This window comes from Cucurbita maxima, unplaced genomic scaffold (genome assembly GCF_002738345.1).
Source record: "Cucurbita maxima cultivar Rimu unplaced genomic scaffold, Cmax_1.0 Cma_Scf00080, whole genome shotgun sequence".
NCBI lineage: Eukaryota > Viridiplantae > Streptophyta > Magnoliopsida > Cucurbitales > Cucurbitaceae > Cucurbita > Cucurbita maxima.
This window is the reverse complement of record NW_019272096.1, coordinates 62,467-74,837: the sequence shown is the minus strand read 5'-3', so window position 1 is coordinate 74,837 and position 12,371 is coordinate 62,467. Positions and strand designations below refer to the sequence as shown.

Sequence of the window (12,371 nt, the reverse complement as noted above, 5' to 3'; positions counted from 1 at the left end):
AGATTCCCGTGAGGGTGAGAGAGTAAGATGTCTGGTCGGATGTTCGAACGAGTTGGGCTGTGATGACTCCGGGTCCTTTAACTTCAGAACCCGACCCGATAGAGAGGCTACTTGAGATTCTCGGGTCGGTGTTGTATGGCATCAGACAAANCTTCTTCAAGAGAATTCATCCTCGAATCTATTTGTGAAACTTTGCTGCAAAAAATAAGTTATGGAAATACGATGGACCTCACAACACTCTCTCACGAGTATTGATAAGATAAGGAACCACTACAACGAGAGTAAGATTTGGATTACCTTGTTGATCGAATATCTCAGGGCAAGAACATTGTTTGAGATTCGAATCACTCCACAAGCAAGATCGATCATGTCTAGCTTGAATGATTCTTGTTGATCAACTATCTCAAGGCAAGAACACTTGCTTGAGATTAGGGATAAAAGAGAGGTAGTTCCTTTAAGTACTGACTCCAAGTCTTTAACAAAGGGCCCCACCCTCTCCTTGGCCTGAGAGGGATTCAGTTTATTGGTTGGACCACAAACCAATTGTTTATTAGATGATCAATGAGACATAAGAAACAAAAAGTAACTTCAGGGGTAAAACAGTAAATTGACCCAGCTCTAGTTACGAACAACCTGTGAAGAATCGACTTACTAATCATGGTTATATCAAATGGACAGAAATATATCTATAGTGAGGGAAGTGCATGATCTATAGGTCCATTAGGTTCCTCTTCTAGCTCATATCGAACTAAACCATAGAACAGTGTGATGAGTGAGTTCGAAGTGTTCGAATTCAAATTAGAGAGAATGCGCTACATATATATGATATATTTAACCGCATTTTTGTTTTATTTACGAATTAAACAAAAAGAGAGAATCTGAAATATTTAAATAAGATTTAAATATCTTAATCAAATATGTGTCGGAATTAATTGGGATTGGCATTTGAATTAATATTAAGTATTAATTAAATAGTTTAATTAATCATTTAATATTACTTTAATTTGAATTAATAATTAAATTTGATGGTTGAATCAAAATGAAGAAAGTCAAAATGTTGACTTCATTTAATGGAAAAATACATGTTAGTGGAATTTTGAGGTGTCAAAATTTGGTTAACTCAAGCATGCATGCTTGCCACATAATCCCTAAACATTTGAGGGAGAGACCATGGAAGAAGGTATCATAATTTACAACAACGAGTTTCTTATGATGATAGAATTGATCGTAACGTGGGGAGTATCAAATTAAAACTTCCCAAGTTTTATGGCAAAATCGATCCAGAGGAGTACCTTCAATGGGAGAAAACGGTGGAGTTGGTGTTCAACTGTCATAATTTTAGTGATGAAAAGAAGGTACTGTTATGCATTGCTCAATTCAAACAATATGCTCAAATTTGGTGGGATAAATTGATGTCAAGTAGGGAAGAAATATTGAAGCACCAATTGATTCATGGGTCGAGTTCAATGAGTCCATGAGGAAGCGTTTTGTTCCACAATATTTTCACCGGGACATGGCGCAAAAGCTTCAAGCATTGAAACAAGGACGCAAATCTGTGGAGGATTATTACAAGGAGATGGATACATTGATGGATTGACTTGAACTCGATGAGGACATGGAGGCTCTCATGGCACGGTTTCTTAATGGGTTAAACACAGAGATTGTGGACAAGACTAATTTACAGCCTTATTCTAATATTGAGGAGTTGTTGCACATTGCAATTAAAATCGAGAGGCAAATTGAACAAGGTCTCAACGGTATTCTTCTAAAACTTTTCCCAATTCTACTTCTACATGGAAAAGGGATAGTAAGAACATTGATTATAAGCATAGAAATCAAGAGATTAATGAGAAGCCTCAAGCTAAATTTGAGNAAAGAAAAAGTAGAAAAGTCTAATGTTCGAAATAGAGATTTAAAGTGTTGGAGATGTCAAGGGGTAGGACACTATAGTAGAGATTGCCCAAATGCAAGAATTATGACCATCAAGGAGGGAGAAATTGAACGACCTAGACCAAAGGGACTTGTTTCAAACTCGGTGTCTTGTTCAATCTGTACCTTGTAGTGTTGTAATTGATAGCGGTAGTTAACAAACTCTTGTTTCTTTTACTATTGGAAACTATGTTGATGATGTTTTATGTGATGTTGTATCCATGCATGTTGGAGATTTACTACTGGGGAAGCCTTGACAATTTGATCGTCGGGTAATGTATGATGGGTATGCAAATCGATACTCTTTTACTCACAACGGTAGAAAAACTACTCTTATTCCATTGTCTCCAAAAGATGTATTTATTGATCATTACAAACTTGAAAAGAAAAGGCAAGAGGCTGATGCAAAAGCAGAGATTGAAAAAGAATCAAGTGTAAAAAAGAGCTTGAAGGAAAAGCAAGAGAGTAACACTCAGCCTAGAGAAAAAAAAAGAGAGAAAAGCCAAATCAGTAAGCTTGTATGTTAGATCAAGTGAGGCTAGGAATGTTTTGATCTCTAACCAGACTATTCTTGTACTTATGTACAAGGGATCTTGTTACTTTTCCATGCTTAACCCTTCTTTGCCTAGTGATTTTGTTGTGCTTTTGCAAGAGTTTGAAGATTTATTTTCCGAGGAGAAGCCTAATAGTTTGCCACCACTTAGAGAGATTGAACATAAGATTGACTTCATTCCTGGCGCGCCCATTCCAAACCGACCAGCTTATAGGACTAATCCAAAGGAGGCTGAAGAGATACAAAGGCAAGTAAGTGAACTCCTTGCTAAAGGGTATGTACGTGAAAGTTTGAGTCCTTGTTCTGTTCCAGTTATTCTTGTAACTATAAAGTATAGGCATCCAATTCCCAGATTAGATGATATGCTTGATGAATTGCATGGATGTAGTCTTTTTACTAAGATTGATTTAAAATCGGGTTATCATCAAATTCGCATGCATATTGGGGATGAGTGGAAAACAGCTTTTAAAACCAAGTATGGTCTTTATGAATGGTTGGTTATGCCTTTTGGATTAACTAATGCACCTAGTACATTCATGAGACTAATGAACCATGTCTTACGAGAATACTTAGGTAAGTTTGTGGTTGTTTATTTTGATGACATCCTTGTTTACTCTAAATCTTTAGATGATCATATTACCCATGTACGCAATGTTTTGACTACTTTAAGAAATGAATGTTTGTACGTAAATTTAAAGAAATGTAGCTTTTGCATGGAAAAAGTTAACTTTCTTGGGTTTGTAGTTTCATCTAATGGTGTTGAGGTTGACGAGGAGAAAGTGAAGGCTATAAAAGATTGGCCTACACCTAAAAATGTAAGTGAGGTAAGAAGTTTTCATGGTCTTGCAAGTTTGTACCGTAGGTTTAATAAGAATTTTAGTACAATTGCTTCACCCTTGAATGAACTTGTTAAGAAAAATGTATCCTTTATATGGAAAAAAGATCAAGAACTTGCTTTTAATACTTTGAAAGAAAAATTGAGTTCTGCTCCCTTGCTTGCATTACCTAATTTTGAGTCTACTTTTGAAATTGAATGTGATGCTAGTGGAGTAGGGATAGGTGCTGTATTAATGAAAAATCAAAGACCTTTAATGTTCTTTAGTGAGAAGTTGACTGGTGCATATTTGAGGTATCCAACTTATGACAAAGAGCTTTATGCTTTGGTTCGTGCATTGCAAACCTGGCAACATTATCTTTCGCCTAAGGAGTTCATTATTCATACGGATCATGAAAGCTTAAAGCATTTGAGAGTACAAAATAAACTCAACAGACGACATGCTAAGTGGTTAGAATTTATTGAAACATTCTCTTATGTCATAAAATATAAACAAGGCAAGGAGAACATTGTTGCAGATGCATTATCACGAAGGTATGTCCTCCTCGATACTTTGAATGCTAGGTTGTTAGGTTTTGAACACATAAAGGATTTGTATCAACATGACATGTTCTTTGCTCCTTTTGTTGAATCTTGTGAAAAAGGACTCATTGTGGATAATTAGTTGTTGTTAGATGAATTTTTGTTCCGAAAAGGCAAACTTTGCATACCATCTTGTTTCATCCGTGAGCTACTTGTGAGGGAAGCTCATGGAGGTGGTTTAATGGCACACCATGGAGTTTCTAAAACTTATGATATGCTCTCTGAACATTTTTTTTTTGGCCTAAAATGAGACATGATGTTCATAAAGTTTGTGCTCTTTGCATAGCATGTAAACAAGCTAAGTCTAGGCTTCATCCACATGGTTTATACTCCCCATTACCGGTTCCTAATGGTCCTTGTATTGATATATCAATGGATTTTGTTTTAGGTTTACCTAGGACTAGGAAAGGTTATGATAGCATCTTTGTTGTGGTTGATTGATTTATTAAAATGGCTCATTTTATTCCTTGTCACAAAACTGATGATGCAAAACATATTGCAGACTTGTTCTTTAGAGAAGTTGTACGATTGCATGGCATTCCTAAAAGCATCGTTAGTGATGGTGATGTAAAATTTTTAAGCCACTTTTGGCATGTTTTATGGGGTAAGTTAGGAACTAAGCTAATATATTCAACTACTTGTCATCCTCAAACGGATGGACAAACTGAAGTTGTTAACAGAACCATGATTGCTATGCTTAGGGCTATTATTGATAAGAATCTTAAGACTTGGGAGGATTGTTTGCCCTTTATAGAATTTGCATATAATAGGGTTGTTCATAGCACTACTAAATGCACACCTTTTGAAATTGTTTATGGCTTTAATCCTTTAACCCCCCTTGACTTGTTACCCATATCGTCAAAGGAGTTTGTGAATTTTGATGCAAATGCCAAGGTTGAGTTTGTTCATAAACTGCACAAGCAAGTGAAAGAACAAATTGAGAAACAAAATTCCAAGGTTGCCACCCGAATTAATAAAGGACGTAAGTTTGTCATCTTCAAGCAAGGAGATTGGGTTTGGGTGCATTTCCGAAAAGAAAGATTTCCTACTTAAAGAAAATCTAAGCTTTTACCACGTGGAGATGGACCTTTTCAAGTTCTTGAGCGTATCGACGACAATGCTTATAAAATTGATTTACCAGGTAAGTACGGTGTTAGTACAACTTTTAATGTTGTTGATTTGAGTCTGATATGAACCACAACCAAGGAATTTCCATACCTGAAGGTCCAATTACAAGGACGAGAGCTAAGAAGCTACAACAAACCTTATACAGTTATATTCAAGCTATGGTGAGCTCATCAAAGGAAATTCTAGAAGACGCTGGAGACCTCCCTTATATGTTGTGCAAAGTTGAGCTTCAAAAAAGAGATGAATTAAATGCACTTTAAGTTGTATTTAATGAACTCCACTGAATTTACGAAACTAGTCTAAGGATGAGTCAATAAGCACATTTTATTAATTGCATTATTTTATTATAGTTTAAATATTTGTTTGTCATATTTAAGCTAGTTTTAAATATAGGAGTTAAGGTTATATTGTAACCCACATAGGTTACTATATTCCACCATTAACTAGCCATTTTAATATGGAGGTTTTTAAATATAGGAGTTAAGGTTATATTGTAACCCACATAGGTTACTATATTCCACCATTAACTAGCCATTTTAATATGGAGGTTATGGGTATTTTTCATTTACTAGCGCATTTAATTTGGGAGTTATATATCCATAGGTTAAGGTTGTAAGGGCTATATAAAGCCTTCTTTTCTTTGATTAGACATCAGATTTTGAAATTAAGAATAGAATTTCTATTTTAGCTTTGTTGAGAGCTAAACTTTCTTTGCAAATTCTTGTGTTTAGAACTTGCATGTAGAGTCATTCAAGTGGTATTGATCAAACCTCTTGTGGAGTGATTCGAATCACGAGTTTAGAAACGAGTTTTCTTTACTCTTGATCTTGATCATCAAGGTAATCCGTTCCATACTTTCCCTTGGAACCGATACCCATATCATTTGGTATCAGAGCTTCAGGCTCAAGATCGGATATATGTTTCATTGTGCTTATCTCTTTTAATTCTCTTATAATTTTTTTTTCTCTCAGTTTGTGTAGAATGTTCATGTTCTATCACAAAAATATATAACAAAAAAAAAAAAAAAATCTTATGTTCTTTAAAGTGTTAGATCTGGATCTTATCAACACTTTGTTCTTCTTTAAGATCTTCTAAATCAATTTTCTTGTTGGTAAATTGATTATATTTTGCCAATCAGAAGAAAAAAAAAAAACCATTGAAAGAAAGAAAGCATATTGATGTTAAATGTCTTTTTTTTTCCCCTTGATTATTATATGTAACTCTCATATGTTACTACGTCTACATTAGTCCTTAATCATTTTCTTTCTTTAATTCGTTTCTTTGTCGTTATTCGGATTACTCCTTAAATACCCTTGTGTATGTCTTGAGTGTGCTGTCTATTCACTTTGAATTGCACTTAGCTCTATAACATAGCTTGTCTCACATCCCAATTTATTTTTTGGAGTGTGATTTGTGTGTGCTCAATTGTGAGGGTGAGTTTGTAAGGGAGTGACATATTGATTCGAGTGTTGAGTGCTAAACACGAGTGAACTACATTTACGAGTGAATACACGTGAGGGAGTGCTTGTGAGGTCCTTTTTTTTTTCTTTTACCTTTTTTTTTTTTTTGTAGCATGGAAAATCCAGAGGACAATACTGACATTACTGATGCATGATTGAGAGAAGCCCAACAACGAACCATGGAAAGACTAATTCGAGGAATAAAAGCGTTGACTGATCGAATAGGCAGATTGGAGATTCAAAATCAAGCTCGACAGAGGATTCCACTACCTACGCCCTCAACCGATACATATGAGGGCGACAATTCTGATCACCACGAGGATAATCCACATGTGGTTGGTCATGGCTTGATGCAAGGGAGAGACCATGGAAGAAGGTATCATAATTTATAACAACGAGTTCCTTATGATGATAGAATTGATCGTAACGTGGGGAGCATCAAATTAAAACTTCTCAAGTTTTATGGAAAAACTGATCCAGAGGAGTACCTTCAATGGGAGAAAACGGTGGAGTCGGTGTTCAACTGTCGTAATTTTAGTGATGAAAAGAAGGTACTGTTATGCATTGCTCAATTCAAACAATATGCTCAAATTTGGTGGGATAAATTGATGTCAAGTAGGAGAAGAAATCTTGAAGCACCAATTGATTCATGGGTCGAGTTCAAAGAGTCCATGAGGAAGCGTTTTGTTCCACAATATTTTCACCGGGACATGGCGCAAAAGCTTCAAGCATTGAAACAAGGACGCAAATCTGTGGAGGATTATTACAAGGAGATGGATACATTGATGGATCGACTTGAACTCGATGAGGACATGGAAGCTCTCATGGCGCGGTTTCTTAATGGGTTAAACACAGAGATTGCAGACAAGACTGATTTACAGCCTTATTCTAATATTGAGGAGTTGTTGCACATTGCAATTACGATCGAGAGGCAAATCCAACGAAGGTCTCAACGGTATTCTTCTAAAACTTTTTCCAATTCTACTTCTACATGAAAAATGGATAGTAAGAACATTGATTATACGCATAGAAATCAAGAGATTAATGAGAAGACTCAAGCTAAATTTGAGAAAGGGGAGAGTTCGAGAACAGGGAAAGAAAAAGTAGAAAAGTCTAATGTTCGAAATAGAGATTTAAAGTGTTGGAGATGTCAAGGGGTAGGACACTATAGTAGAGATTGCCCAAATGCAAGAATTATGACCATCAAGGAGGGAGAAATTGTTACGGATGACGAGGCACATGACGACATAAATGAGGAAACTGATGAGAGTGAGGAGTTTAGTGAAGAGGACCCTACACATATATCTTTGGTTACTCGACGAGCTCTAAACACCCATATTAAGGAGGACGGCCTAGACCAAAGGGAGAACTTGTTGCAAACTCGGTGTCTTGTTCAATCTGTACCATGTAGTGTTGTAATTGATAGCGGTAGTTGCACCAATGTTGTGAGTTTCATTCTAGTCAAAAGACTTAATTTAAAGACACAATCACATCCAAGACCCTACAAGCTTCAATGGTTGAATGATTGTGGGAAAGTACGGGTAACTCAACAAACTCTTGTTTTCTTTACTATTGGAAAATATGTTGATGATGTTTTATGTGATGTTGTATCCATGCATGTTGGAGATTTACTACTTGGGAGGCCTTGGCAATTTGATCGTCGGGTAATGTATGATGGGTATGCAAATCGATACTCTTTTACTCACAACGGTAGAAAAACTACTCTTATTCCATTGTCTCCAAAAGATGTATTTATTGATCATTGCAAACTTGAAAAGAAAAGGCAAGAGGCTGATGCAAAAGCAGAGATTGAAAAAGAATCAAGTGAAAAAAAGAGCTTGAGGGAAAAGCAAGAGAGTAACACTCAGCCTAGAGAAAAAAAAAGAGAGAAAAGCCAAATCAGTAAGCTTGTATGTTAGATCAAGTGAGGCTAGGAATGTTTTGATCTCTAACCAGACTATTCTTGTACTTATGTGCAAGGGATCTTGTTACTTTACTAACATGCTTAACCCTTCATTGCCTAGTGATTTTGTTGTGCTTTTGCAAGAGTTTGAAGATTTATTTTCCGAGGAGAAGCCTAGTAGTTTGCCACCACTTAGAGGGATTGAACACAAGATTGACTTCATTCCTGGCGCGCCCATTCCAAACCGACCAGCTTATAGGACTAATCCAAAGGAGGCTTAAGAGATACAAAGGCAAGTAAGTGAACTCCTTGCTAAAGGGTATGTACGTGAAAGTTTGAGTCCTTGTTCTGTTCCAGTTATTCTTGTACCTAAGAAAGATGGTTCTTGGCGTATGTGTGTTGATTGTAGGGCTATAAACAAGATAACTAAAAGTATAGGCATCCAATTCCCAGATTAGATGATATGCTTGATGAATTGCATGGATGTAGTCTTTTTACTAAGATTGATTTAAAATCAGGTTATCATCAAATTCGCATGCATATTGGGGATGAGTGAAAAACAGCTTTTAAAACCAAGTATGGTCTTTATGAATGGTTGGTTATGCCTTTTGGATTAACTAATGCACCTAGTACATTCATGAGACTAATGAACCATGTCTTACGAGAATACTTAGGTAAGTTTGTGGTTGTTTATTTTGATGACATCCTTGTTTACTCTAAATCTTTAGATGATCATATTACCCATGTACTCAATGTTTTGACTACTTTAAGAAACGAATGTTTGTACGTAAATTTAAAGAAATGTAGCTTTTGCATGGAAAAAGTTAACTTTCTTGGGTTTGTAGTTTCATCTAATGGTGTTGAGGTTGACGAGGAGAAAGTGAAGGCTATAAAAGATTGACCTACACCTAAAAATGTAAGTGAGGTAAGAAGTTTTGATGGTCTTGCAAGTTTCTACCGTAGGTTTATTAAGAATTTTAGTACAATTGCTTCACCCTTGAATGAACTTGTTAAGAAAAATGTATCCTTTATATGGGAAAAAGATCAAGAACTTGCTTTTAATACTTTGAAAGAAAAATTGAGTTCTGCTCCCTTGCTTGCATTACCTAATTTTGAGTCTACTTTTGAAATTGAATGTGATGCTAGTGGAGTAGGGATAGGTGTTGTATTAATGCAAAATCAAAGACCTTTGATGTTCTTTAGTGAGAAGTTGACTGATGCATCTTTGAGGTATCCAACTTATGACAAAGAGCTTTATGCTTTGGTTCGTGCATTGCAAACCTGGCAACATTATCTTTGGCCTAAGGAGTTCATTATTCATACGGATCATGAAAGTTTAAAGCATTTGCGAGTACAAAATAAACTCAACAGACGACATGCTAAGTGGTTAGAATTTATTGAAACATTCCCTTATGTCATAAAATATAAACAAGGTAAGGAGAACATTGTTGCAGATGCATTATCACGAAGGTATGTTCTTCTCAATACTTTGAATGCTAGGTTGTTGGGTTTTGAACACATAAAGGATTTGTATCAACATGACATGTTCTTTGCTCCTTTTGTTGAATCTTGTGAAAAAGGACTCATTGTGGATAATTACTTGTTGTTAGATGGATTTTTGTTCCGAAAAGGCAAACTTTGCATACCATCTTGTTCCATCCGTGAGCTACTTGTGAGGGAAGCTCATGGAGGTGGTTTAATGGCACACCATGGAGTTTCTAAAACTTATGATATGCTCTCTTAACATTTTTTTTGGCCTAAAATGAGACATGATGTTCATAAAGTTTGTGCTCGTTGCATAGCATGTAAACAAGCCAAGTCTAGGCTTCAACCACATGGTTTATACTCCCCATTACCGGTTCCTAATGATCCTTGGATTGATATATCAATGGATTTTGTTTTAGGTTGACCTAGGACTAGGAAAGGTTATGATAGCATCTTTGTTGTGGTTGATCGATTTAGTAAAATGGCTCATTTTATTCCTTGTCACAAAATGATGATGCAAAACATATTGCAGACCTGTTCTTTAGGGAAGTTGTACGATTGCATGGCATTCCTAAAAGCATCGTTAGTGATCGTGATGTAAAATTTTTAAACCACTTTTGGCGTGTTTTATGGGGTAAGTTAGGAACTAAGCTAATATATTCAACTACTTGTCATCCTCAAACGGATGGACAAACTGAAGTTGTTAACAGAACCATGACTGCTATGCTTAGGGCTATTATTGATAAGAATCTTAAGACTTGGGAGAATTGTTTGCCCTTTATAGAATTTGCATATAATAGGATTGTTCAGCACTACTAAATGCACACCTTTTGAAATTGTTTATGGCTTTAATCCTTTAACCCCCCTTGACTTGTTGCCCATACCGTCAAAAGAGTTTGTGAATTTTGATGCAAATGCCAAGGTTGAGTTTGTTCATAAACTTCACAAGCAAGTGAAAGAACAAATTGAGAAACAAAATTCCAAGGTTGCCACCCGAATTAATAAAGGACGTAAGTTTGTCATCTTCAAGCCAGGAGATTGGGTTTGGGTGCATTTTCGAAAATAAAGATTTCCTACTCAAAGAAAATCTAAGCTTTTACCACGAGGAGATGGACCTTTTCAAGTTCTTGAGCGTATCAACGACAATGCTTATAAAATTGATTTACCAGGTAAGTACGGTGTTAGTACAACTTTTAATGTTGTTGATTTGGACTTTTGATGTAGGTGATGGCTTTGATTCGAGGACGAATCTTTTTCAAGAGGGGGAGAATGATATGAACCACGGCCAAGGAATTTTCATACCTGAAGGTCCAATTACAAGGACGAGAGCTAAGAAGCTACAACAAACCTTATACATTTATATTCAAGCTATGGTGAGCTCATCAAAGGAAATTCTAGAAAACGCTGGAGACCTCCCTTATATGTTGTGCAAAGTTGAGCTTCAAGAAAGAGATGAATTAAATGCACTTTAAGTTGCATTTAATGAACTCCACTGAATTTATGAAACTAGTCCAAGGATGAGTCTATAAGCACATTTTATTGATTGCATTATTTTATTATAGTTTAAATATTTGTTTGTCATATTTAAGCTAGTTTTAAATATAGAAGTTAAGGTTATATTGTAACCCACATAGGTTACTATATTTCACCATTAACTAGCCATTTTAATATGAAGGTTATGGGTATTTTTCATTTACTAGCTCATTTAATTTGGGAGTTATATATCCATAGGTTAAGGTTGTAAGGGCTATATAAAGCCTTCTTTTCTTTGATTAGACATCAGATTTTGGAATTAAGAATAGAATTTCTATTTTAGCTTTGTTGAGAGCTAAACTTTCTTTGCAAATTCTTGTGTTTAGAACTTGCATGTAGAGTCATTCAAGTGGTATTGATCAAATTTCTTGTGGAGTGATTCGAATCACGAGTTTAGAAACGAGTTTTCTTTACTCTTGATCTTGATCATCAAGGTAATCCGTTCCATACTTTCCCTTGGGTTGATTTTCCATATCAATTATTAGTTAGCAATTTGTCTATTTGTTATAGTTTGTTGTCCGCATCAGTCAAATCAACTAAAAGGGATCATTTCTCAAGCAGGGAAGAACCAAGCAAGATCGTTCAATTTCCTTTGGTATAAGGTTAAACGATACAGAGATAGATTAGAGAATCCATTTGATAAAAAGCTAATTCTATTTATATAAAGGGTTGATAAGATTCAAAAGATCTGTTGAGCGCCTCTTGACTATGGCATAATAGATCCAAACACTTGCCCCGGATCCATTTCCAGATCATAATTGCTCTAGTGAATAACTAAAACCAAAATGGGAGATAGCAGAGACAGAGAAAGAAACTCAGTATAAAAATCTCTCATAGGTTCACTAATTACTTCACTATTGGCGGGGCTCTTTGTATGTGTTGTCCGGAAAGAGGAGGACTTCAGGTGCATGAGTGATTATTCGTTAGCCGAAACCAGAAGTCAAAATTGGGGTAGATAGGGCG

At 35.8% G+C, this 12,371-nt stretch overlaps 1 pseudogene; it reads left to right on the top strand.

The window, feature by feature from the left end:
• The first annotated feature begins 7,086 nt into the window (after nucleotides 1-7,086).
• Nucleotides 7,087-11,034, top strand: LOC111472633 (annotated as a pseudogene).
• Nucleotides 11,035-12,371: the final 1,337 nt, after the last annotated feature.